Source organism: Varanus komodoensis, unplaced genomic scaffold (genome assembly GCF_004798865.1).
Source record: "Varanus komodoensis strain SLA01 unplaced genomic scaffold, ASM479886v1 scaffold6_4, whole genome shotgun sequence".
NCBI classification, from domain to species: domain Eukaryota; kingdom Metazoa; phylum Chordata; class Lepidosauria; order Squamata; family Varanidae; genus Varanus; species Varanus komodoensis.
In genome coordinates this window covers 16,538,222-16,563,913 of record NW_025336347.1, presented here as the reverse complement: position 1 = coordinate 16,563,913, position 25,692 = coordinate 16,538,222, and the positions used below count along the sequence as shown (strand labels likewise).

The window sequence follows — 25,692 nt, the reverse complement described above, 5'->3', positions numbered from 1 at the left end:
AAAGGTATTTAGGACCTGATGAGCAAGCTATGATTTTTGCTGGGTAAGGTTGCCTATCAATAGGCAGAATTGAACACCGTTTTTGAAGTATCTTCTAAGTTTCCTGTTCACACAGGATAAATAAAATCCCTCTAATGCCACAGGACCTGGATTCTGTGACACAACGGCCATGTATCATTGTAATGCAGGACCTGGCACACTGTATTTCCTAGGCGTCCAGGGTGCGCATCATTGGGCACCTGACAAGCACCCACACCCCAGCAAGGGCCCACTGACCAGATGCTCCTGTCCTCTACTGCCATCTGCTTGTTCATCCATCGCTTGGGCCCAGAAAATGCTAGCAGTGGAAAGGAAGAGCAGGAGATGCCACTGCCTGTTTGATCCACCAAATAGATGGAGCACTTACGAGAACATGGTGGAGAAGGAACAGGACTTGGTGACAGTGACCAGGAGAATATAGACACACTGAGAGAGGGGGTTTATTGAGGGTGTCTTACCAGAGAGCCCTCAGAAACCAGAAGCCAGTGCTGGGTCTAGGTCCTGTGTTATACTGCTATTACATAACCTAAATTTGGGGTGTTGGTACAAGACCCGGTTCAACTTGCCCTGAGCCTTTGAAGTGAGGCTCTGCCACTGGCACTGATTCCTCCATCACCACTGCTAAGCCAGAATCCTCCACCTTTGACAGACTAGCTGTGCTGTGATTATTTCTTCATAGTACAAAGGAAGCAGGAGGAATACAGGGCTACTGATGCTTCATTCAGTTCCCCTGTAAGCTTACCGGAGCAACTCTGCTCTCCACAGCTGCCGAAGTGTCTCCCTGCTGATTTACAGGGAGGGAGGGATCAGTTTTACTTGCCTAGCCAGTGAGGTGACGTTGGCTGAGTAAAAGATGCCACGTGCTGCAGGAAAAGACACGGGGGCAATGGCTGCTTCTGCATGTGCTTCACTGGCCAAAGAACCCCAGAGGACTTGAAGGGAAACCAAGCAAGCCATACCATGACATGGAAGCACGGGCTAAAACTTATTTAAGATCCTGCCATCAGAAATGATAAAAGCACATCCTGATGATACACTTCGTTCCACGGCCTGCTTCAGAGGGTGGTGGACTCTTCAGAGGTTCTGAAGCAGAATTTGGATGGCCACTTTTGAGAGAGGCTGCAGGAGTGGATTCCCTGCATGGGTGGGAGGTGAGGCTTGATGTCCTTTCAGGACCTTTTGGACTCTCCCAAGAACTCCCAAATCTTGCTGACAAAGAGGGCAAGGAGAAATCTGAAAGGAACGCCCTTTAAACAACCCCAAAGAATAGAATAGGGATTGCACAAAAGCACAGCATACAGTGAACACAGACATTCAAAACATCTAGCATAGAGCAGCTGCTTTTCATCTGTGAAAGATGAAAAGAGGGTTTTGGCTACCCCAGACATCAAATAGTTGAGGAGGAACTTTCCAAAATATCAAAGGGCATTTCAGCTTACCATATAATGTGCATTTTTTAAGTCAGTGATCTTCAGCAATGCTATTCTATGCATACCTTTTCGTTTAGAAGAAGCCCTTACATGGAAGTCTGAGTAGAGCAGGGCTGTGCCACCTTGTTTTATCATGGGAAGTACCAGAGGAGTAATTGGGCTCAACTACATTTCAGCTTACAAATCTAGGTGAGGAGGCAAAACTTAATGTGAGCCCCATTCTTTAAAAGTTCCAGAGAAGAACTGGAATTGATAGACTAACCTCATTTAAGTCCCCTTGAAATGAAGTGGAGATGGCATTCCATCCAATCCGACCCCACCTCATGCACTGATTAATCCAGCATTGTGGCAGCCATCTCATTCAAAACTTTCCCTGGATATTTGTGAAGTCCTTCCTGCAAAAGTCAGACTCTTTTACAAGCCTGTAGTCTGTTCCCAAATGCTTTCTACAGAGCCTCTCTTATACTGACTTACAGTTCTTTCCTTACAGGCCAAACTCACAGCTTAAAGGAAGAGGTCTGCTTCATTTTTATTTTATTTCCAATTAATCTATCTGGGGTCATATTTCACATATTTCAAACCAGAGATGCAGCCATTTCTCACATGCTCTTCATGGAAAAGCCTTCTGTATTTTTCTGCAGGGTGCAGACAAAGCCAAAGGAGTTACTTTTAAATAGCAATCCTTTACAAACCATCCCGGGCCCACACAAATGTGTCGCTTAGTGCACAACATGCAGCCTTGGGCTACAATCCTACCAAGGGCAGCCCTGCCATCAGGAAGAGAGAGGCAGCTGAGGGTGAAAGGCAGCAGTGAGGCTTGCCCTACACCTCTGCTCCAGCAGAGGGCACTGACCCAGCACTGATACTGAGGCAAGACAAGTCGGTCTAGCCAGCTTCTCCACATGGAAGGATAGGCTGCCATCTTGCCCTTCACCTCAAGCCATCAAATGGCTTGACCCGGCTACTTCTGAATCCTGCACACACTTATGTGGGAGCAAGTCCCACTGAACTCAGTGGGGCTTGCAGAGTAGTAAGTATTGGATTGTCCCTTGGGAGATCCAGGTCCTTGTTCAGTCATGAATCTCTCTGCTGACTTTGAGCCCTACCTCACAGGGCTGTTGTGAGTCTAAAATACAAGAGGAGGAAGAAGAGGAAACCCACGGGAGTCCTTGAAGGATTAAAGGGGATATAAATGTAAATACATCCTTAGTACTCCATGGTTTGCTAGTCCCTAACAGAAGAGCAGGCCACTATGAATATTTAGCCAGGGCTGACTAAGCAAACCATTTTCTTTTTTATACAGGGATGCAAACTTGAACACTCCAGGTGGAAATGTTCCTGTCATTATCCATGGCATGCAGCTGAAGTGTTTAATTAACTCCCCTGTTAGAAAGTTATGTCTTAAGTAAAGATGCAAAGCCTTAACAAGGCGATAAAGTGAAAGTACACAGATTTTCAGATTTTAGCAAAATAATGCCAACCTGTTCTGTAGATTTACAAGGCGCAGGGAGGGAGGGAGGGAGGGGAGTACCTTGCTGCTTCAAACATTTCACAGCATAAATCCAGATTGCATGTAGAAAATGAAGCTGGCACAAAGTATATCTTCATATATTACATCATCCCGAAAGAAATACTGGTGACCTTATCCAGCCTTGACTGCTTTATCAGTAATAAAACTGAATCTGGGAAGATTACACTTCTGGTCAAAGTAGTAAAATGTGACCTTATTCGATTCAACATTGACATTTATTATATTAATTCAGACACAAAAACTGTATTAAAACAATGTTAAAAGTCTGGCTTCTGACTACACCAGCTAGGAGTCAGAGGCAACAAGCTGCCTGACCCTAATTCTCCTGACCATTTTTGAACCCCATGTTGAAATACAGGTTACAATGTCATTCCTTGATCAAAACGGCCCTGTGGCAAGACAGTCTTTACTGCTCACTCGCACCGAGTGTTAGCGGCAATTAATGCCCCCTGGGAGCCTAAATCGGCTTCCCCAACCTTCAGGTGTTTTGGATACAGCCCCCATCGCCGTGATCACTGGCCATGTACATGAGACGATGGGAGCTGCCATCCAAAACCTCTGAGAAGATAATGCTGCCCGAAATGACTTGGAGCCTGCAGCTGTTGCTGTTCTTACATGGCATGGTATACCTTGCATTTCTTCCTCTTGCGAGGAACCCGAGGTGGCTCACAAAGTTCTCTTCATCCTCATTTTACCCCCACAACAACAACCCTGTGGGGTAGACTAGGCCAAGAGGCAGTGACTGGCCTAGAGTCCCCCGCGGGTTTTAGAGCTGAGTAGAGACTAGAACCCAGATGTCCTGGGTCCCAGTTCAGCATTCTTAAGTTCTAGCCCACACTGACTCTCATGGGGTGCCCATGGGGGGGGGTCTCATGAAGAAGAGTCCTGTAGTCCATTTCTCCCCATCCTCTGAGATCCAGGGATGCTGCCTTGGTCCATGTCCCTTTGTTCCGGAAGATAATAAACAGTGAGAACACAGAAGGGCTTTTCCTATAGAAGGACCTTCTCCATGTTCACCCACTCTGGCCAGAAAAATATGTCCCAAATATCCCCCCCCCCCCCACCAAAAAAAATCTTTACTCTCCTTTTTTCAGGAAGTTCAAAGCAACCGTTCTCCTTCAGTTTGCCTAGCATTCAATTTCTACTGCTGTTGCACTTAGTGGTTTTTTTATTTTATGTAAAATTGATTTAATCTTCTACTTATTTTGCCTGGATTTCTCGTTGTTGTTGTAGCTGCTTGTTCTGCAGCATTCTTTCTAAACAAAAATGATGGACACATTCAGGCAGTGATGATGGTGATGACACAGACAGGAACAGGAGGAAGCAGAAGCCGTAAAAGCAGCAGCACAAGCCCCAGCGTGCCCCCTCCCCAGGCTCCGGGCCTGTTGTTTACCAGACTCGTTGTGATAAAGATCAGAACAGCCAACTCCAGAGCCCCACGAGAGCAGTTTTTTCTCCCCCATTTACCATGCTGAAGAAACAGGAGTCTTTAAAAACTGAACAAACATGCGTGATTCTCTCCCCGGTTTCCATCTAAATCCAATCAATCTGTCCTGGTTCGAAATCAGTGCCTGATGTTGGTAATAGGCTGGAAGAGGGCCAGCAAACGGAAGCTTCACCCAGACAAGCCAGAGGTGCTCCCGGCCAGCCCAAAGGCAGACCGCAGAATAGTCCTGGATGGTCTTTTGCCCTCCTGGAGTGCAACTCAGTTTGGGACGCCCAGCTTGCCGTTTGGGACACCCAGGGCTCAGCTGTGGCCAGGAGCGCATTTACACAAGCGAGGCTGTTGCCCCAGCTGCTCTCATTCCACTTGGCCACGAACATACGGGCTGTTTGAACAACTACATGCAGTTGCCCATGCAGCTGGCTCTGGAACCTGTTCAGAAGCTTCAGCTGGACATTTGGACTGCTGACCTGGCCTGGTTACAAGGACTCCAACCTTTCACTGGCTACCAGGCTTTTTCCAGGCAGAATTCAAAATGTTGGTTATGACTTACAAAGCCCTATAAGACTAGGGACCAGGCCAGCTGAAAGACCACCTTCTCCCATACAAGTTTGTCCAGTTCTTCAGCTCTCCAAGAAGGCCCTTCTTTTGAGACCATCTTCTTCGGAGGTGCATTTCGTGGCAACCAGAGTGGAGACCTTTTTGGTGGCCGCTCTCAGAATTTGGAACTCCCTCCCAAGGGAGGCTGGGCTCAGGCCTATCTCCACTGCCCTTCCACCGGTGTGCAAAGAACTCAGGCTTTACTCCAGAGGGCCTTTGGCCTACTGGGCTGAATGCTGCTTTTTCCTTTTTTCTACTTTTTTACCCTGCCAAGTAAATTGTGTTTTCAAGCATTGCTTTATTGCTCTAAGCATTCTTAATTTTGTTTGGCTTGGGTGTCATTCTTGGAAGAAAGGCAGGATAGAAAATGCACCCATGCATAGACTCGTAAATGCAGCCTTTCCCACCCCAATGCTCTCCAGCTGAGTTGGACTGGGATCACCAGCATTCCCACTCCTGCCTAGAAACAATGGGAATTGCAGTGTAACACACAGAGGGCAAATGGGAGGCAGGCTGCCTTTGTGTGGGAGTATAAAGTTTTTCAAAGTTCTCATAGTGCTTCAAGTCTCATCCATCAATTACAATAGCCCTGTAGGGTAGGACAGTTCCCGAACTTCAGATACCTCAGTGGAGCTGAGAGAATCATCACTCGCCTAACTCATCCATGACTGAGCTGATAGCTCTCAGGCTCGTCAGTTATAGTTGCTGTGGCAACACTTAAAAATATGCCATTATACCACAATACTAACCTAGGAGACCCTCAATACCAGCCTTCCCCACCTGGGGTCCACCAGATGTGCTAGCCCCCAGCTGCTGTCACTCCTGTGCAGCATGGCCTGGGAATCATGAAGGGCACAGTCTCACACATCTGGGGAGCAGCAGACCGGAGAGCCCATGCTAAAACTGAAACGGTGACACAAGTGTCCTATTAATTTTTCTGAAAGTGGACCAAGATATGAATGGTGGGAACAGGCGTGGGCTAGTCCAAGGGCAAAATATATTCATAGCGTTGCAGCTAAGGGAGAGGCAGTTTACAGAGCCAGTTGCTACAACATGCATTTTAAATAGGAAAGCCTTCTCAATATTCATGAAGGGTGCCAGAGTTCAGTAGCTGTTTTCCTGAGTTGTGCCTTCATTAGGTGAACAACATTAAACACCTGGGATTCTGTGCAAACCACTCCTAAGGGGCAAATTTTCAAGAAAAATGAGTTGAGATAAATTTTACAGCTGGGGGAAAAATCTCAATTTGGCAATGGCAAATTTACTATTTGTTCTGGAGAAAGAAAACAAAGCAACAAAGATACCGAGTTAATATTAATATAACTTTTTATGAAATCCCTACAGATAAGCTTTACAAACAACGGCACGCATCAAGTGGGGAGAAGGCAGAAAAGAACTCTGAGGAATCCGTTTTCACTGCTTTGCTTCCTCAGAGGTTAATGGGTTTAATTCCTTATCTAATGTACCCGGGCACTCTTGTTTATGTTTTTCTTACCAAGTGTGGTTTCTGAAGCTAGCAGAGTCAAAGGTGTCTTAAAGATTCCAGTGCAGTACTTTTTTCTGGGTTCTTCTTTAATTTGATTATGAACAGCAAGACATAACAAGGAATATTATTACTATAATATAGAAAAAGACTTTGTGCTAGAGGTTATGTGTTTTATGCATCTTTTTAAGAACGTGGCTTTCCTTTCTCCTTCTCTAAGAGATAATTGCTAATGTAATTGTTAGCAATCTATTCATCAAGATATTTCGCACTGACTCTTCTGTAAAAACTTCCCACCCAGCCAGTGGCTTCCATCCAGGTGCTGCTACACTGAAATCATGTCTGGGGAGCAGCGCTTGCTGCAGCTTTCTAAGGGCCCTTGGACAAAGTCCCCAGTGGCCCTGCTCCTTCACTGGTCTTTCATCTCACCATCACTGTCACCACCTGCTCTTGCTCCACCTCCTTAGAACATAAGAACAGCCATGCAGGATCTGACCAAGGGTCCATCCAGTGGCAAGCCAGCTGCCCAGAGGATCCTTCAAGCAGGATGGGGGCAAGACCTCCTCCTGCCCAGGCTCCTCAGCAACTGGTATATGCAGGTGTGTCACCTCTGGCGAAGGAGAAAGCAGTTGGCCAGCAAGGCTAGCAGCCACTGATAGCCTCCTCCTCCATGAATCTGTCCAATCCCCTTTTCAAGCCTCCCAGATTCATCTCCATTTCTGGTGGCAGTGAATCCCATGGCTTAACCATACGCTTTGTGAACAACCACTTCCTTTTATCTGTCCTAAACCTCCCACCAATCAGCTCCATGAGATGACCCCAGGTTTAGTTGTTAGGGGAAAGGAAGAAAAATGCCTCCCTCTCTACTTTCTCCACACCATGCATTGTTTTAAACACCTCAATCATGTCTCCCCTTAAGTGCTGGTTTTCCAAGCTGAGAAGCCCCAGTTCTCATAGCCACTCTTCATGGGGAGGTGCTCCAGCCCCTTCTCATGGTTGCTCCCACATGGCTGTCTTTCAAGCAGACAGCCAATGCACACGTTGGCAGGGGCATCCATTGCTCCTCCCTTGCACTACCACAACTGCAGGACCAGAGAGAGAGAGGCAGGTGAAGAAGCAGGTTGTAACGGTCAAGCGAAGAATCAAGCCAAGGGACTCTTGGTGGTCGGCCCCTGCCGTGGTGTGGCCCTCATTTCTACCTTGACACTGGTCCTCTTGGCATCCTTGATTAGTAGAGCTGGAAGGGGCCAGAAGGCCATTGAGTCAACCCCCTATCCCCATTATTGCAGGACACTAAGTTATACCATCCCACTCAGATGGCTGTCCAGATGGTTTTTGAATGTCTCTACTGGGGGAGGGCCCACAGCGAGGGAAACAACCCAGAATTCAGTGATGCAGCACGTGTGTTGCATGCAAAACAATCCTGTATCTCTTTGTACTTGCCTGAGGGTCACTGGATCCCAGCTAAGCTACACTGCATTCAAGAGGATCACTCATCCCATCTCCTTTTACAAGAACTCCAGTAGAGTATACACACTGGACCAGATAAACCCATTGACTGGATCTAAGGCAACAGCCATTCCATCAAGCTTCCACACAGGGAGCAAGAGGGTCATTCCATCCATTCTGCTGCAAGAATGGCCCGCCCTCCTGCATGTGTCACATGCAGAAGCTAATCCATCAGGCTGCAGCAAAGGGAGGTGGGAAGCAGAGGCGCACTATTAGATTCTGCTCAAACATCACCTCCATTGGATTCCTCTCCCTAAACGTTTTCCATTGCAACAACTCAGTACAAAAACTATTTACGTTACTATCTGGTGCTCTGGTGCTTTTCCCTTTCCTCCGAAAGAGGGCTGGGATGAACCCTACCAGAATCCATTTGCAGGCTTCCTCTTGAGCTTGGGCCAGTCTTCAAAAGCAAGCTGAGCTCAGAGGAACCCTGCAGATGGCTGTGGGCCCCGGCTGCCCAGCTAGCACTGGCGCAGGAGAGGGGCCCTGTTTGCGCAGTGCACAGGGCCCGACTCCAGGCAAGGAACCACCCGGAACGTGGGCTCGGGGCCACTGGGGTCTGCTGAGCCAAGCCCAGGGAGTCCGATGGCTCCCCACCCCTGAATGGATTCCTCCCGCCTCCCTACTCCCAACCCCTTCTTTCCTTTGGTAGCAGTTATTTTGGGGGCAAACTAAAATTGCTTAAAAATGTAGTGAGCCGTCATGCACTTGTTTCTTTAAGCAGAATGAATATAGGAGCTCATCTCCAGATTGGGACCCTGCAGAGGCGAATGGGGTTTAATCCTTATCACCGCTTTAATCCTTATCGTCCAGACCAGGGGTCCTTGCCTGCAAGCGGCACTGCCAACAAGCAGCCATTGAAACAAACAGATCCTTGCTTGGCGGTGCAAATCGCAGGTCTGGTGCTCGCGATCTGGATCAGGGCTACAATGGGGGCAAAGGGTTAACGCATCTCCACCCTCCCTGCCCCACACCCCTAGGGTCCCAGTCTAGAGCTGGTCCCCTATCAGTATGTTTGCTGAAAGTAAAATCAGGAAACGAATTCCTAACTGCCAGCCACATCTTGAAGTACGACATCCTTTGGCACTTGGAGTGCGAGCCTGCAGATGGGGGTCTGTCTTGTTTATATTGATCCCATGTAGTCTACTCGTGGAGCTTTTTCAGCTGAAGGGAAATAAAATGCTTTAAATGAAATGGAACAACACTTGAATTGGAATCTTTGGTGGTTTGGGCTTGTCTAATACTGTTCATAACGGGAAGGGTATGAGAAAGACTGGTTATTGCATGCTTTGTAATTTCTTTCTTCTAAAAGATACCAATCGCGTCTTTTAAAATAAAATGAAAGGCCCCAATTCTACACGTGTTCTATGCTCCTGCTTGACCCTCTCCTTCCCTTTCTTAAGGACGCCTTCATCAGCTGCTGCCCGCACTGCCATCTTTGACCAGTTGGGGCCTGCACACTTCCCCCCACACAGCCGTGCCTTTTACACAGTCGTGAGAACACGGAAAGAGCCACGCAGGACCTGAGCGATGGTCCGAGGGGCAAGTGCCCTGTTTACACAGCGGTCAAACAGCTGCCTGCCAGCAAGAAGGACCGGGGCGCCACATTATCTGCAAGCCCCCAGGCTACCCTTGCCATGGGACACCCCAACTCATGCCTTCGTGTCTGTCTTCCCATCCTTTTGAACCCTTCCCATCGCCTACAGCTTTCCTAAGAGGAAGCTGAGCAGCTCTGGGCAAGCGCAGCAGAGGAGTCTGGCATGGCCTGGGAGGGGGTGCCTCCCCATTGGCCACCTGCAGAGCAGTGGCAACATTCATTCATTCATTCATTCAATTTCTGCGCCACCCAGGCTCCCTGGGTGGTTCACAAAATCAAAAGATACAATGGTTAAAATAAACCAGTCATTATAAAATCATAGCAATACATTATTGTATAAAATACTATATGTGAAATAGTAGTTTATACTATCACTACTATTTTATGTATTACTATTATTTTACTATAGTACTAATAACCTTTACTATTACTGTACATAATCGCATATGTAATAGTATACTAATACTATACATATAGTATTACTGTTACTATATGTAATACTATTACTAAACTATAGTTCACTATATGTAAAATCATATAATACATTATTGTATTGTATAAAATACAATAATGAAATAAAGCAATGACCCACCCACTACCACCGCAGCTAAACCAAAAAATAGAATTGAAATTCTAACTATTAAATATTGGGAATAATTGGGAATTGGGAATTAAAATATTGGGAATAAAATAACTGGGAATAATAGAATTGTTATTATTGGGAAAATAACATGTTTTTACCTGGCCCTGGAAGAACAAAGAGTGGGCACCAGGTACACCTCTTTGGGGAGCTGATTCCATAGATCAGGAGCTGCAACTGAGAAGGCCCTTCCCCGAAAGCCACCCTCTTTTCTTCCTTTGAGGAAGCACCCAAAAGAGGGCCTCTGAGTATGATTTCAGGGTTTGGGCAGGGATGCACGGAAGGAGGTACTCCTTCAGAGAACCTCAACCCAAACCGTTATTTGTACTGATTGACTGATTTGGCAGGATTTGATTTCTATCCTGGCCTTTGATCCAGAAAATAGCGGCATACAAGGAACTAACACAAATAAATTAAACTGTTGAAAATACCTTTAAAAAGCAGCACATGGCCCAACAGAATGGTCTACACATCAAAGGCCTGCTTGAATACCGTTATCTTTGCCAGCTGGCAGAAAGACAGTTCTACAACATGGGAGCAGCCACCCAAAAGCCCTTTTCTCAAGTTACCACCCAATGTGCCTTTGAAGGTGACTGAACTGAAAAGAAGTCTCTCCGAAAGATTTTAGAAACCAGGGCAAGCTCATCCATGTGAAAACAGTCTTGCGTTTGAAGTCACATTTTGATTTTCCATGAGATGTAGTGATGGCCACCACTTTACATGGCTTTAAAAGTGGACTGGGCAAATGCATGGAGAAAAGGGCTGTGTGGCTATAGTCCCTGATGACTGTATTTCCCTCGGGTAGCAGGGACAGTCCATCTGTGCATGTGGGCGGGAGCAGCTGTGGCACCCATGCCTGCTTGTGGCTCTTCCACTGGAGTGGCTGCGTGGGCAGCCTATGAACAGAATGGCGGGTAAGATGGACACTTGCTCTGCCCCAGCAGACCTCTTCTTACATTCTTATTTTAAATTCCCCGAGTACTACACCCCCCTGGCTACAATGGAGACTTCTTCTTAAGGAGTCTTCAAGAATCTTTCATCACTGATCAGCTCGCAATCACATCTTTATTGGAGAAGCCCTCACTGTGCAGTTTTCACATATACAAAGCAGATGGCTAAGAACTGAATTTTAATATTATCCTGTTATTAGTGCTGGGACAACTGGGTATTCATTGTATTTTGTAAAGTGTGCCACTGAGGCTGTGATGGGCTTTTTAATTGTCCGTGAGTGGAGTTGAGTTCTCAAGCTTGCGTGGAAAACAAACCCGTCTTGGAAGTAATTACTCCTAATCCTAAATGGCTGTAGACAATAATTGTAGTTATTCCACGCTGAAACACACTCCATATATATTCAAAGGCAATCCAGTCACCCCGCCCATGGAAAAACTGGGCCCGGGCAAGATTCTGAGTCAGTCTGCGTTTGAACCAGGAACATGCTTATCCACGTCTACACCTGCGTGATTTGGGCTTGCATCAGAGCCCGCTTGGAAGGCAACGGCAAAGAGATGGGAGCAGCTCTGCATTGTGCGGGGAGAGGCTTCTGTCATAGTAACAGGTACTGGCAGGAGGGGAATGGTGCTGGAGACAGAGTGGGATGCGGGCTGCACCCCCTAAGCTGGCCTATCACTCTCAGGTGTGCTGGAAGCCACCAGTGCTGAGCATCAGATTCAGCTGTGAGTCCGGCCAGCTTCTGTGCAAAGTCAGCCCTCCTCTCCGGCAGAGAGGGGCACGTCCAGGGTGAGTGGAGGCAGGGTCCTGTCTGTGCCCTCCTGTTGGAGTACAGAGGGTACACACCACATGAGCTGCCCGGGACCCCCTGAACTAGCATGCCCTGGGCACACTGACTTGCTGCCAGTGGCAATGCTTCTGTGCTCGCCTGGGGCAGATGTGCTTCCTTGCCCTTGCCCAGCAGGCCCTGGGCCAGCCCTGCTTCTGTACGTGGAATCAGGAGACATCGTCCTGGGCCAGCCCTGGGAACAAGGCAGGGCGTGACTCCCCTGCCCCATCACTGGCAGCTGTTGGGAAGCCTCTGGATTGGCCAGTCTCAGCATAACCGGCCGCTGCCTGGCCTGCTCCCTTGCTTGGCTTTCTGCACTGCAGCAGTCCAAAACAGGGACTCTGCTGCAAAGCATCCAGCACGGTGTGGATCCTGGCGTGGCCATCCCAGCCTGGGCTGTGACAAGGTCAGCCGTCAAAGGCCTCCTCGCCTCGCCATTGGAGAACGCCCGTGTCACTTAAAACCTTGACGGAGCTTTCAGTGCAGGTCCAGCCATCCTTCTTCACACCCATGATTAGGCATGTCATTTAAGACAATGTCAGGGAAGAGAAAGCCGGGTACGTTTCCTCCCCTTTTCCTCCCTTACAGCTGACCTTGTCTAAACAGACATTAAATTTTATAGCTCCCTACATTTTAAGAGCAATTAAAATCAATCAAACAGGAGACTGGATAGCTCAAGGGATTGTCATGGGCTGTCTTCTCTAGTTCTGTGCCAACTCTTTTTATAACACGTCTTCTGTTCAGTCGCAGGCAAGACCTTATCTGGTGACTCGGTGTGAAAATACAAGGCGGTGGAGACATTAGGCGGTCACTTAACGGATCACCTAAAAAAGAGAGGACGCAACACACAGAGAGCCCAAATGGACAAGGAGTGCTGCAGATTCGCCTGAAATTTGCATGATGCTTTTTATAGGTAATGGGGGCGGTTTAGAAATTACTGCTCTGATTTACATAAAAGCGCAATGCTTCTCACCATCCTGAAAAAGTCAGTCTGCCACCCAGGTGCTTAAGTGTTTGATGGGCTGCTTCAGGGCTCCTGATCTATCCTCCGTTCTTACAGGTAGTTTCTTGCACTTTGGGCTTGGACTTAGCAACCAGGTTTTTCCAAGTACCTGAGAATATTTTCTCTTCCGCTTTCCCAGTAGCTCAATAGCAACAAACCATGTCTATATGGCCCAATCGCAAACTAGAGTGGTCAAAATCGGATACGTTCCAAGGCTGTTTGTGGCCAAGGGACAGAAGTCCAGGGTTTGGGGAAGCATACCTTCTAAAGACCTCAGAAAACTTTTGCTGGGGAGGGCCCCAAGCTCAGGGACAGCCCCCCATTCTGCATGACGACCACCCCAGTCTCAGTGTTTTGCATCTCTGGTGAAACAGATACCTGATGGAAGAAGGCCCTCTGGAAAAGGTGGGCTAGAGGGCTAGTCTGACTCAGGACCAAATATGGGTTAGGTTAACATCCCCACATCCTGGGGTACCTGGAATCCCCTCAGCTCACATTTTGTGCCATAATGCACAGGTAAGTAACCTTTCTAGTACTTTGTCATAAGGCACCTAGTCTAACAAGTCCCTGATTTGAACCTCTTGCCTTTAATTTTTTTTCTAAATAGTAAAACATGCCCAGGGTCAAAAAGATCCCCCAAATCTCCATTAGAATATTTTTATGGGGAACTTTTATACCCCAAACAATAGGCCCCAGGAAAAGGTAAAAAGAAGGATCAATACAAGCCACTTTAGTCTCTTTTGGGGTTCTAGCCCCCACTCAGCCATGGCACCAACTGACTGACTTTGGGCCAGTCACAGACACTCAGCTCAACCTACCTCACAGGGATGTTGTTGTGGGGATAAGATGGAGAACAGGAGAGGAGAATGATGTAAGCTACTCTGAGTTCTTTAAAAGAAAAAAGATGGGACATACATCTAATAAATAAATATAAATAAATTAATGCAAAAAATCATAAAGCCCTTCTGAACCTTGAGTGATAATCACTGGCTGATGATAATCCAAAATAGTAACAAATTTACAAAAGTATGGAAAAAAATAAGCTAAGCAAACAAAGGCAATGGATTTAATTCACCAATCCAATAAAGATCCCCCACCCCCCCACCTAAACAAGGAGGGGCCGTTTTTGTTTTTGTTTTGCCACATAGCAAAACCTTCGAGTGCGATGCCAACCAAGCCTCTCAAGACAAAGAATTTCATGCTTTAGGCATGGCCTCAGGAAAGGCCCTTCCTCCAGTCTCTGTCAACAGCATCTCCGCCATAGCCAGCATCTGGACTCCGAATCCCATCGCTGGCACTTGGCTGGCTGCAATGTTCCTTTCCCACCGGTACTTGTAGCTCTGTAAGCAGGCTGGAAGGCCCTGACATGCTGTCTGCCAAATAAGTCTGAGTACCAGCTGAACACCATGTTTCCCGGTTTCCTTCGGGGGCTTTCAAAACTGATCAATACCCAATATAAGTCAGTAATGGAGATTCAAGCAAGGCTTCCCCCAAGTCAGATGCATTTGGGATCGCACAGCAGCTCACCTGCTGCAGAGCTTTTCCTAGAGGAAAAGCAGGTATAAGTATAGACATCACAAGCCCAGTCCCACACGGCCAGCTCAGGCGCAGAGTGAAGGCTGCTTCCTTGTGTTATTAAGAGGATGGAAAATAAATGCCACTGCAAAGCACTCTGGAATCACGCAGCAGAGGTTGTCCCCAGAACGGTGGAGTGAGTGGTCCATCAAAAACTGCTGGCTTTATAGGATGTTGACCATATGCGTAAATCAAGTGGGGATGCCATCAATGGAACGCAGTGCATGAGTCACGCTTTCTAAAACGAAATTTAAAAATCAGGCGGTTTCACACTGGTCCTACGGAGGCTGCTGTAGCCACTCATACTTCGCCCCAGTTTGGAAGATGAACTAAATTGAGGGTCTGCAATGGGTCCTGCGGGACATAAAGCTCATCTTGGCTCGCCTGTTCCCTTTTACCTGAGTCAGGAGTTGCTCGGCCACAGCCAAGGACCATGAACTGAAGGATTCAGTTCACAGCCAAGGACCATGAACCGGGCAGCCTAAGGGGGATGCCCAAGAGAGCACTGCCAGCTGCCTGGCTCCAGCGAGTTTGCGCACCTGCCACCCTGAGGGAGTTCACAGGACACAAAGAACAAGGGACAAAGGAAGTTGCCCCGTGCCTCTTCGGACTATTTGTTCGTCTAGTTTAGTGCTCTCTGTTCTGACTGGTGGCAGCACTCCAAAGCCACAGGTGAGAGCAGACTTCCCCATCACCTGCTATCGGGCTATTTTTCAGTGAGGACCTTCTCTGCATGCAAGGAGTGTGCTCTGCCAGTGAACCACAGATCTCCAATGTGCACCCGCACAAACACACATACGCACACACATCAGGGGCTGAAAATTTAATGAAGAGTAACTTCCTGCCCTCAGAAGCACGAAACAGGCCCTGTCGCAAAGGCCTGGCCATTCGAGGCCGACCAGGCAGGATGCCAAACACAGAACTTCACTGAAACAGGAAACCTCCTGTTCAGTTCCCCCAGTCTTCCCACCTGGTGCCCTCCAGGTGTGTGGTACTGCAGCCACCGTAATTCACAGCCATGGCCAAACCAGCTGGGGATTATGGGGCACGGAGTTCAACACATCCCGATGATACCCGGCTGGGGAAGGCAGTGCTGCAAGACGCAGAAGTGGGAATGTGTGAGGCCTGATGCTGCTACGGGGAAATGCTGCCACATCCCACATGTCCATGAATGCGCACCACAAAGGGAGAAGACACAGAATTTGGAGGCACTGCCAGGTTTGGTAGGATGTCTGTGTTTGACCTATCTAAAACTTCCCAGAAGCATGAGGGTTGTGTGTGTGTGTGTGTGTGTGTGTGTGTGTGTGAGAGAGAGAGAGAGAGAGAGAGAGAGAGAGAGAGAGAGAGAGAGAGAGAGAGAGAGAGAGAGAGAATGAGAGAGAGAGAACCAGCAAAGCAAAGCAAAGCATTGGAAGTGGCACAGTAGCTCTAGGGGAATTTTGGCAGGGCTAAATAGAATTGCTGCCAGTCCAGGTTCAATTTGGATTGGATACAGATCCTGGACAGCCTAAAGGAACCTTGGAGGAAATGCATCTAAAATGAAGGAACTATAGGGGAAAAGTTGAAAGGGGAGGTCAAGAGGGTTAAATACTTTTGACATACTTGGAACCATCATAAGGGATACTATAATAATAAAAACTTTGCTGAATGCATAGCAAAGGCTAGGAAAGGTAACACCAAATCCAAGAGGTTACTGCTAAAGGTAACACACAGTGTCAAGGAGGCTATTAGAGAGAGGACGGCTTCCTTCAGAAAACAGAAGTTATGCAATAAAGATGCATACCAAAAGGCACACAAAAGCGTATTAGCAAAAACAATACACAGAAATGCAACACAGTAGGATTTTTCTGGAAAAAAGGTTATATTAAGAGAAATGTGCAGGAAGCTTGTACACATTTTGATGTGTACAAGGTCTCCAACTCACGCAAAAGTGGGGTCATCTGTACTGGAACAATGAGAAGTTGAGAGGAATCAAAATGGCCAGATTTATCTATCTCTAGGATTGTTGCCTTAAACTATGACATCTGAGGAATGATAAGTGTTCCTTTGAAATGTTCAGTGAAGCGATCAACAATATGAGGTACGCAAGCATAATTATTGTTTTGGTGGTAGTTGGTGGGGGGGAATCAGCATAATTTAACAGTTGGTTAGCACTGTAAAGTGTGTTAAATCAAGTGATTTAACCCCCTGGACATGCCACCTGTCATGTGCAGAGTAATCTCATTTTTTATTATTATTTATTTAAATAGATGAGGCTTTTTCAAAGCCATCTGGAATAATTCTAAATCAACACAACTTAAAAATAATTGCACCAGTTTTACACATGGCTGATGACTGTGTAGCAGGAGGATGTTAAGGAATCTAAAGCATGTGCAGGAGATCTGAAGGGGCACGACATGCTCTCTAAAAATGAGAACAATAAATCACATTTCAGCTGATTAGCACTGTTGGGGACTTCAGCTCATGCAGGAGAAAACAGTCTTGCATTTTATCTTTTAATAATCCCCTGAAATGTTCAAAATGTCCACTAAGTATCACCACTAAGCACATCCCAGCTTATGGGCAGACACATTTGACTGAAAGAAACCTAGCAACACAAAGAGGTTTTTAAATGATAAGGAATTCTATATATGAGCACGGACAGAGCATGTGATCCATCTGATCAGCGCCGACATTGGCTTCCTGGATATCTTCATATGATTTAATAACTTTGGTGTGTGCGTGCGTGCGTGTGTTGCTCACCTTTAAAAAAAGATTCTGGAAATTGAAAGCCACCGTATATTGTTTCAAGCCATTGATCCAGCTAATCCAGGATTTTCTGTGCCACTGTGCCCCAGTGGTACCCTACAGATGTGTTGGACTACAACTCCCTTCATCTCCAAGCAGCATGGCCATTCCTGTCCATGCTGGCTGAGGATAATGGACACTGGAATTGCTGACAGAAGTTTTCTGGGGCCTGTAGCACAGACCATCTAACGAGATATGGTGGAGGAGAATTTCCTTTCAGTTCAGTTTTGCTAACAATTTCTCAATATTCTCAAAGTTCTCCATGTGCAGGACAAAAAGTATTTGAGGGTTTTTTTTTTAAACATAACATAAGAGAGAAACCCAAAGCAAGGCCAGGGCTTCACATGCTTGGCATTTAAACATCGAAGTCTGAGCCTATCCAATCATGTTGGTTCTGAACTGGGGTCGCCACTTCTGTGTTTCCTTATTTTCAACAGTTACATGAAAGGTGCAACAGGACTTTCCCCCTGTAAGGAATAGCTCTGACTATTGGAATAGGCTGGTGCCCATGGGTGATCGCTCTGCTGCAGTTTATTTTTTGTACAGATTTTCCAAAATTCAAAGCATCTTCTTATTCTGGAGAGAATGAAGTTGGTTTTTTTTAAAAAAAATGCACACAGGAAAATGTAAACCCAACAGATTTGCTTATCCCTGCAATTAATGGATGGTGCTGCACACCGATCATTGCTACTAATTTCTGGCCCTTTCCTGGAACCAGCTTGGCTCAGCTCATCTCTCCTCCCCTTGAAACCTTTTCGGTCCCTCCTGTTTCAGAACTGAAGCTACAAAGGAGCCACTGTAAGGAGAAACTTCTGCACTGAGACTCGAAATTTACCAAAGATGCATTACATTACTTTCACCATTTCCAGAACAAGATGTATAGCATAGCTAAGCTCCCCACCCCCTCCTTGTGCGACATAATAAGCTGGGAAGAAGCTATTTAGAAGCAATAAAAGCCTTGAAGAAGATATCAGAGGAAGAAATTTGGAGCACGCTTTCCTGCCTTGGAACTGTTTAAGTAACTGTAAATCAAGACAGCTCCATGGGCTATTATTTATTTGCCGTATTGACTTTGTGCGCACTGTAGCCAGCAAACGTGCCTCCAAACTCCTGCCAAGGGTGCAGAGGGGGCAATTATGCTGTCAAATTACAGAGGAGCTACCATGCAAGGCCCCAAGACAGAATGGAAGATCGTTAACCTGCACTTAACGAAGCCCCAGCCTTAACACTTCTGTGATGCGATTTTGGAGAGGCACCTTCGTTGTCTTTGCTACGCTTGGAACTGGAGCACTAACCCAGACGCTGTAGCAGCAGGCCTGGCATTGCGCTGCACCACTGAAATGCAGGCGGAGGAAGCGATGAGCTGGCGGGGCGAGTGGGGGGAGCTGCTTCAGCTTTCCCCTACAGTGCGCCTCCCTCGCACTCTGGGTTGCAGGTGAACCGTCAGACATTTTGCCACAGCGGCAAGGACAAGACGATACCACCCTTCCCGTGGCACGTACGGGAACTGGGCATCTCAGGATGCGTGCGTGTTGTTAATGCACCCCATCTAGCGTCTTTCATCCGGTCATCTCCTCATTGACAGAATCGGATCTGTGTGCAAGAATTTTGCTTCTTTGCAAAGACACATTTGTTCTAATGCACTTTTGCTGCTTAGTATGACTGTGCAGTCCTCCAAGGGCACATCGGATCGAACTGCTCAGAAGTAAATCAAGTCCAAGGAATCTGCACAACTTGGAAAAAGCCATCCCACTGTCGGCATCCGTGGGCTTCCTGGTTGCCTAATGGCCGAGGCCACGGGTTGGATTTAGAGAAATCTGGACTCATTGAGTCTGTCACAGGTTTCCCCACTTCCTCAGCTGCATCATGCTTCAAGCATGGAGGTGCGCCTGAGGGCAGCAGGCCATTGCCTTGAGCACATCCCTCCCCCTTTGCAAGGATCAAGGTAAAGGCCTTCTAAAATCCAGTCCTTTATTGCACTGAGCCGGCTTTGCCATACCAACTAATACTCCAGGGAGCATCTATCACAGTAGTGATCCCCATGCCTGGTGGAGTGAGCGCTTGCCCATGTCAGGAGCTGACGCCAAACTAAATTCCCTTCCCCTCCAAGCCAAGCTGGCTCCACTCTCAGGGAGTTTCATGCTGCTTGAGGGCCAGATGGCAACAACACCAGTCATTACTTAATTGGGCTGCTCATTTGGCTTGGCAACCAGCCACTGGGGGAATGAACCCCCCCCATCTGACCCTCCTTGTTCTACAGTGTGTCTCCTTACTCCAAATGAGAGGTAGTCTGGTTCTCACCACCCACTTGATGCATCATACTTGTTAACCTCTCTGTGGTCAAGGTCCACACATTTCTAAGCTTGCAGTAAGATTTCCTCCCTGCCCCACCCCTGCTTTGAACAGCACACATGAATTTCAAGAATAGGCCTGCCAAGCAAGTGGTCACCAGTGGGAGAATATTGCGCATGGTTCGAAGATGTGCATAACTGATGTATACAGTTGGGAAACATACATGAATTTATAATATGTTATGTTAGTTGCCAAGTCATGCCCGACTCACTGCAACCCCATGGGTGACATTCCTCCAGGCTCTCCTGTCCTCTACCAACCCCTGGGGTCCAGCTAAGCTCACGCCGACTGCTTCAGTGACTCCATGCAGCCACCTCATCCTCTGCCGTCCCCTTCTTCTTTTGCCGTCAATTGTTCCCAGCATTAGGCTCTTCTCCAGGGAGTCCTTCCTTCTCGTTAGGTGGCCAAAGTATTAGAGCTTCATCTTCAGGATCTGGCCTTCTAAAGAGCAGTCAGGGTTGATCTCCTCTAAGACTGCCTGGTTTGATCTCCTTGCAGTCCAAGGGACTCGCAGGGGTCTTCTCCAGCACCACAGTTCATGAATTTGTATGAATGTGTATGTGAAAGTTCAGAATTGGAGGTGGAACAAGACTCAGGGTGAAATTTGGAGAATTTTGGTGAGCTCAGCTTTGCTTGTACACACATTCCTGTGCTAACTTAAACAAAAAAAGTCCCCAGCTACTGAGCAAGCCTGCATGCTTTTATCCCCTCACAAGAAAGAGAGGGCTGAGCACTGGGATACAGCACGTGATGCGGCTACAGATGCTTCATCTCTATTGTGTGAGGGGCTACAGATGCTTCATCTCTTTTCCTGCAGCATACACTTAAAGGCAGACTCTGACTGAGAATTTTGTTCCATTCTTGAAAGTGTGTGTCAGCGAGGCAGGTGTGCACTGGCACCAATGTGCAGATTCACTGCTGTGCTTTGAGGACTGCTACCAATTCCCCCACGAGTTTAAACAAAACCGAATAAGAAATCGCATGACCCTACAATTCTTTCAAATCCATGTGAATTGGAAAACATTCTTCTGCTGTGGAATCCACTGGTCAGATTAACAGAAATCCGATTTACTCGAATCAGTTGCAAGTTTCTCTGACATCACTAGAGATGGCAGATGGCAAATACGGCGTGGGATGTGCAGGCAAGAGCAAAGGCAGGATGCTGAAATGGAGGGGAAACAAAGGAGAGGTGCCACCGATAAAGGGCGTGAACTGAGGCAAGTGGGAGACCATTTGTTACCCCTCCAAATCTTTCCAACACTGGTGGATTTTTTTTACCAGCCTTTCTTAGTGGAGGTTTTTTGCCTGCTGTTTTGTTTCCTATTGATGTTATATATGGAAGAATTGCCCCGGTCTCCTTGCAGGCAGTGCACCGGTTCCCCTTTCTCTGCTTTTCTCATGCAAGCAAAGGGCCGGTGCTATGAAGACACGCAAGGCTAGACAAGATGCATTGTTTTTAGGGGTTGCATTTTTTTAGCTTTTAGAAAGGTTTTAATTTGAGCTGCCTAGAGGTGCTGCAGCGCGGTGGGTGGCAAACAAATGTTTTAAATAAATAAACATGATAATAAAGCATCTGTGCCCACTGTGCTGCTATCAGAGCCATCAGACAGAGCAGGAGGGAAAGAGAGTTTCCCACCAACACACCACACTCCCCAGACCCTGTGGCAGGGTGCAGGCATGACAGCATTCCAGAGATACCTCGAGTGCAGGAAGCCTTTTCTGGCTGCCACAACCACTGGCATGGCTACTAGCCAGTGGAGGTATTAGCCATGCCCAGCTTCATTCCCACTGAGATTTCTCCTTGCGATTCTGTAGCCAGGAGAGATTGCCTGGGAACAAGAATCGGGGGTTCATGGAGGCAAGCCCCAGTTCTCTCTTGCATCTAAGGGATCTGCCATTGAGATAGAATGAGGAACTTCTGCAGTGCAGAAATTCAAAAAACAGAAACACAGAGCGGACTGGAATATTGCCTGGCATTTCAACACTATATTCCAGAGACATACCAATTGGCTTCCCGGCTTCGATTTAACCAAGTAAGGGTATATGAGAAATTCACTGCAGTTAATTTTTTATCCTATTTACCCAGTTTCCATTTTCCAGACTGAACACTCGGACGTTAACTGTGGTCGAAGGCTGTATATCTCTGAGCTTGCACTGAGGTTTGTGGACCAGTGGCATGCTTATATTTTTTAAAATGTACGCATCTGGAAAATACACTTAAATCAATGGAAGAATAATGTGCACATTTAAAAGGTGGACGTAACTGATGTGTATATTTGGGGGGGGGAAATCATGCATGGAAATGCATACAGATTTTCCTGCAAAGAGAGAGAAACAGAACTTGTCATCTGATACAAATGGGCATGAGAATGAACTTCAAGATGGAATTCGGAGAACGTTCGTGAGCTTGAGTCCTGCTGGTTCGCACTCCCCAGGTGTGAGCAACCACACACCTGCTCCACACGGAAAAGCTGTGCGTGCTTTAAAGGAAATGAAAGAAGAGGGCTGCGTTTTGTGCTGTTGCTAACTCTTTATTATACCTGAGTGGAGAGCTGGGGCTGTGCAGTCAGGAAAGAAGGAGAGGCCTCTCCTTCTAAATGCAGAACAGCTGTACAACACCGTTGCATAAAGAGCAAAAAGCACCCTTGGAGCATTATGATCTGAATGTCATGCCGTAATGCGATTTGCCAGAGAACAAAACACCAGATGAATAATGGAAGGCTCCCATTCAGAATCCCTCCTATCCTTTTTAACTTCTTTTCCTCTCTGATAAGGAAGGGGTACCCTTGACGGCTTTTGCACTTGGCTCGTCCTGAAGCTGAAAAGCTCTGGCACATCATCTGTTTGACACCGAAGAGGCTTCGTTACCAATTCCAGGTTCAGGATGCTGCAAACTGACATCTCCGGTGTGCCTCTCCTTGTCACTTTCCCCTTTACTTTGAGTGCACGCACACAATCACACGAGCCTGTCAAACACCATTCACAATGCAGTGAGATGTCACAGGGGCGGGTGAGGGGGTCCTTCCACGCTCAGTCCTCTAAGGAGAAGAGGCACTGAAAGAGCAAGGCGCTAATTGAGAGTGATAATGTTCCCTGCTGATTGGTGCCTATTAAACCCAGAAATATGACTGCAGTCCTGAGTCAGTGGGAACTGCTGCTCCTTGCTATTTAACATTTATGAAATGCCAACAGGCATGCCCAAGACCACCCAGACACAAACAGAGGCACCAGCTAATGGCATGGCTCTTGAAGGTCAAAGCTCTCTTAACTCGGGAAGGGCTCACCCTGCCTGTTCTAGTTTGAAATTAATTTAGACTTCCCAGGTTACTATTCCAGACAGCCATTCCACATCTGGTTGCTTATTTCAGAGTCCAATTTGTTCTACTTCCAAAGCAATTCACGCCTTGTCCCTTTTGCTGTGCATTCGTCAGGGGCTGAACCTGCAGCATCTGGTACCCGGAACGTGAGGCATGCCAGGCAGGACCCATGGGGCCCAGCATCTTTTGCCTGTAACATCGCCCCTGGAATAGTGCCATGCTGTGATGCACCGTTGCTCCAACAGCATTACGGAGCGGGGAAGATGGCCCATGGGTGTACCATGGATGCAACTGCTTACGGATAGGGGAAATAGCTTTCTTTTTAAGGTTCCAGTAAGCTCCTTGGTAAAAGCAACTGCAAATGCATTCCCTAAAAAAGAAATCACACAATCCCCCATGCGAAACTGCCAAGTTCTTCTTCAGTTCATCCCTAGAATAGTGCCCCCCCCACCCCCTCTGGACTGAAATGTGCACATGAGCAAAACATGAGCTCACCAAAGCCCTCTGGATTCCACCCTGAAGCTCATTCTGACTCATGTCCACATCAGAGCTGGGTGTGTGTGTGTGTGTGTGTGTGCGTGCGCGCGCGCATACAAATTATGCATTTTTGTGCATAATTTTCCAAATGATTGTATCAGCTGTGTGTATCTTTGAAACATACACATTATTCCCCCATTGATTAAAGTGTAGTTGTATACATTTTTCAAAAGTATGTATTTTTATGCACATTTCTTAAATGTATACATTTTATCAAACACAGTTTTTTGGTTCCACACATTACAGCACAAGACTGGAAGTATACAGTCTTCTTCTTCAGATGGCAGCTAAGTCCAGTCTAGAAGCTGCAAGCTGGGTAAATTGTGATAAAAAAATGAACTGAAGCAAATTTCTCACAGATTTCTACCTTTAGGTGACTGAGGGACTCAAAGCTTTCCCAATCTATTTTTTCCTCTGTATTTATTTATTTCATTTTATACAGCCCAATAGCTGTGGCTCTCCAGCAAAAGTTAAAAAGACCCATTTAATGTAAAGGACAAAACCATAACAGCAATTGTGGTTGCTATTACTCAGCCTAGAAGCATCCCAGCAGCCAAAGGGTATACATGGTTGGTGCCAGGCATGGCTCCCTGGGGTGCCACAGCTGAGAAGGCCCTTCCCCTTGTAGCCAAGGGGCTGAGGTACTATGCTCCTGACCCACAATCTGGGATCGGCTGGTCAGGTGGGAGCGAAGCAGTGCCTCCAAACTCCTATCCAGCCTATCCAAAAAGAAACTGTGGTTGATGGTATGAAAAGCCACTGAGGGTCCAGGAGAACAAAAAAGGACACACTTCCCCATCTTTCTCCTGGCAAAGGTGACCCACAGGGTGACCAAGGCAGTTTGCATCCCAAAACCAGGCCTGAAACTGGACTGAAATGGCTCCAGATGGTCCGTTTCCTCCAGGAGTATCTGGAGCTGCGCAGCCACCACCTGCTCGAGCACCTTGCCCGAAACGGGAATGTTTTAGCCACAGGCCTGCAGTCGCTGATGTGTCCTGGATCCAGGCTCGCCTCCTTCTGGAGGGCCTGATCACCACCTCCTCTAACAGAGCCGGGACATGCTCCTCCTTCAGACATCACCTGGACCAGGGAACACATTCCCTTCTTGGCTTCGACAAGCAGCTACGCGGTGCAAGAATGCAGGTGGTGGCCCAGACTTCTCCCAGCACCTTGTCTGCAAGCAGCCAGCATGGCTGGAGGCGGACTGGCATAATACATTCCCATGAGCCAGTCCCCAGTCCCGTTTTGGATCAGCTGAAGTCTGCAGACTGATTTCAAAGGCAGCCCCACAGACTGCGTGTTGCAGTAATCCAAATGAAAGCTAGTTTTTCCCTGTCCTGATAGGGCTGTAGCTGGTATATCAGCTTATGCTGATTGAAGGTGCTCCGTGCCACAGAGTCCACTTATATTCTGATCATTGTTTTTGGAATTCAACTATCTTTTCTAAGGCAGAGACAAAGAGGAGGAGAAAGCGGCAGCTGCCGCCACAGCCACCACTGCCTTGGGAGGGCTTTTCCTTGAAAGGTGGCACATAAATACTTCAAATAAATGCAGTATTTAATCTATTATTTCTTATTTCAATTACTGCCCTGGCTTCCTGCACCAAGGTACCGTATGCAGCTAAGGACAAAATTAAGAGCAAAATGAAGCAATCACAATGGAATGACCCTATCAACCTGTCGGGTCACTGAAGTCATTGGAGGACTTTGTCCTGGTGCTTCTGCCTGGACCTGTTGGAGCTGGCCAAGAGAAGGGCCCCTCACTGGGGACGCCACATTTCTGTGGAATTCCCTGCCTCTGGGGGGCGGGCAGGCACTGTGCTGTCTTCAGGGCTTCCTGTAGACCTCTTTGTTCTAATAAGCTTCTCTAGCTGACCAGCTGCAGTTTTAATGTTACCATTTTTAATGCACTGATCTTTTTAAAAAAATAGTTTCAGTTTTATGTTTACTACTCCAAAATCTTCCTAAACATGGACTAGTATGCAAATACTGTAAATGGAATACATGAAACATAGCATGGGATATAGATCAAGAGCAGGTTTGAAAATAGACAACAAATAAGACAACAGCAG

General features: G+C 47.1%; 1 protein-coding gene across 2 annotated transcripts in view; it reads right to left on the bottom strand.

Moving 5' to 3' along the window:
- Positions 1–25,692, bottom strand: part of FHIT (fragile histidine triad diadenosine triphosphatase) — a 797,037-nt gene that overhangs the window by 268,487 nt on the left and 502,858 nt on the right. The window lies entirely within an intron of this gene.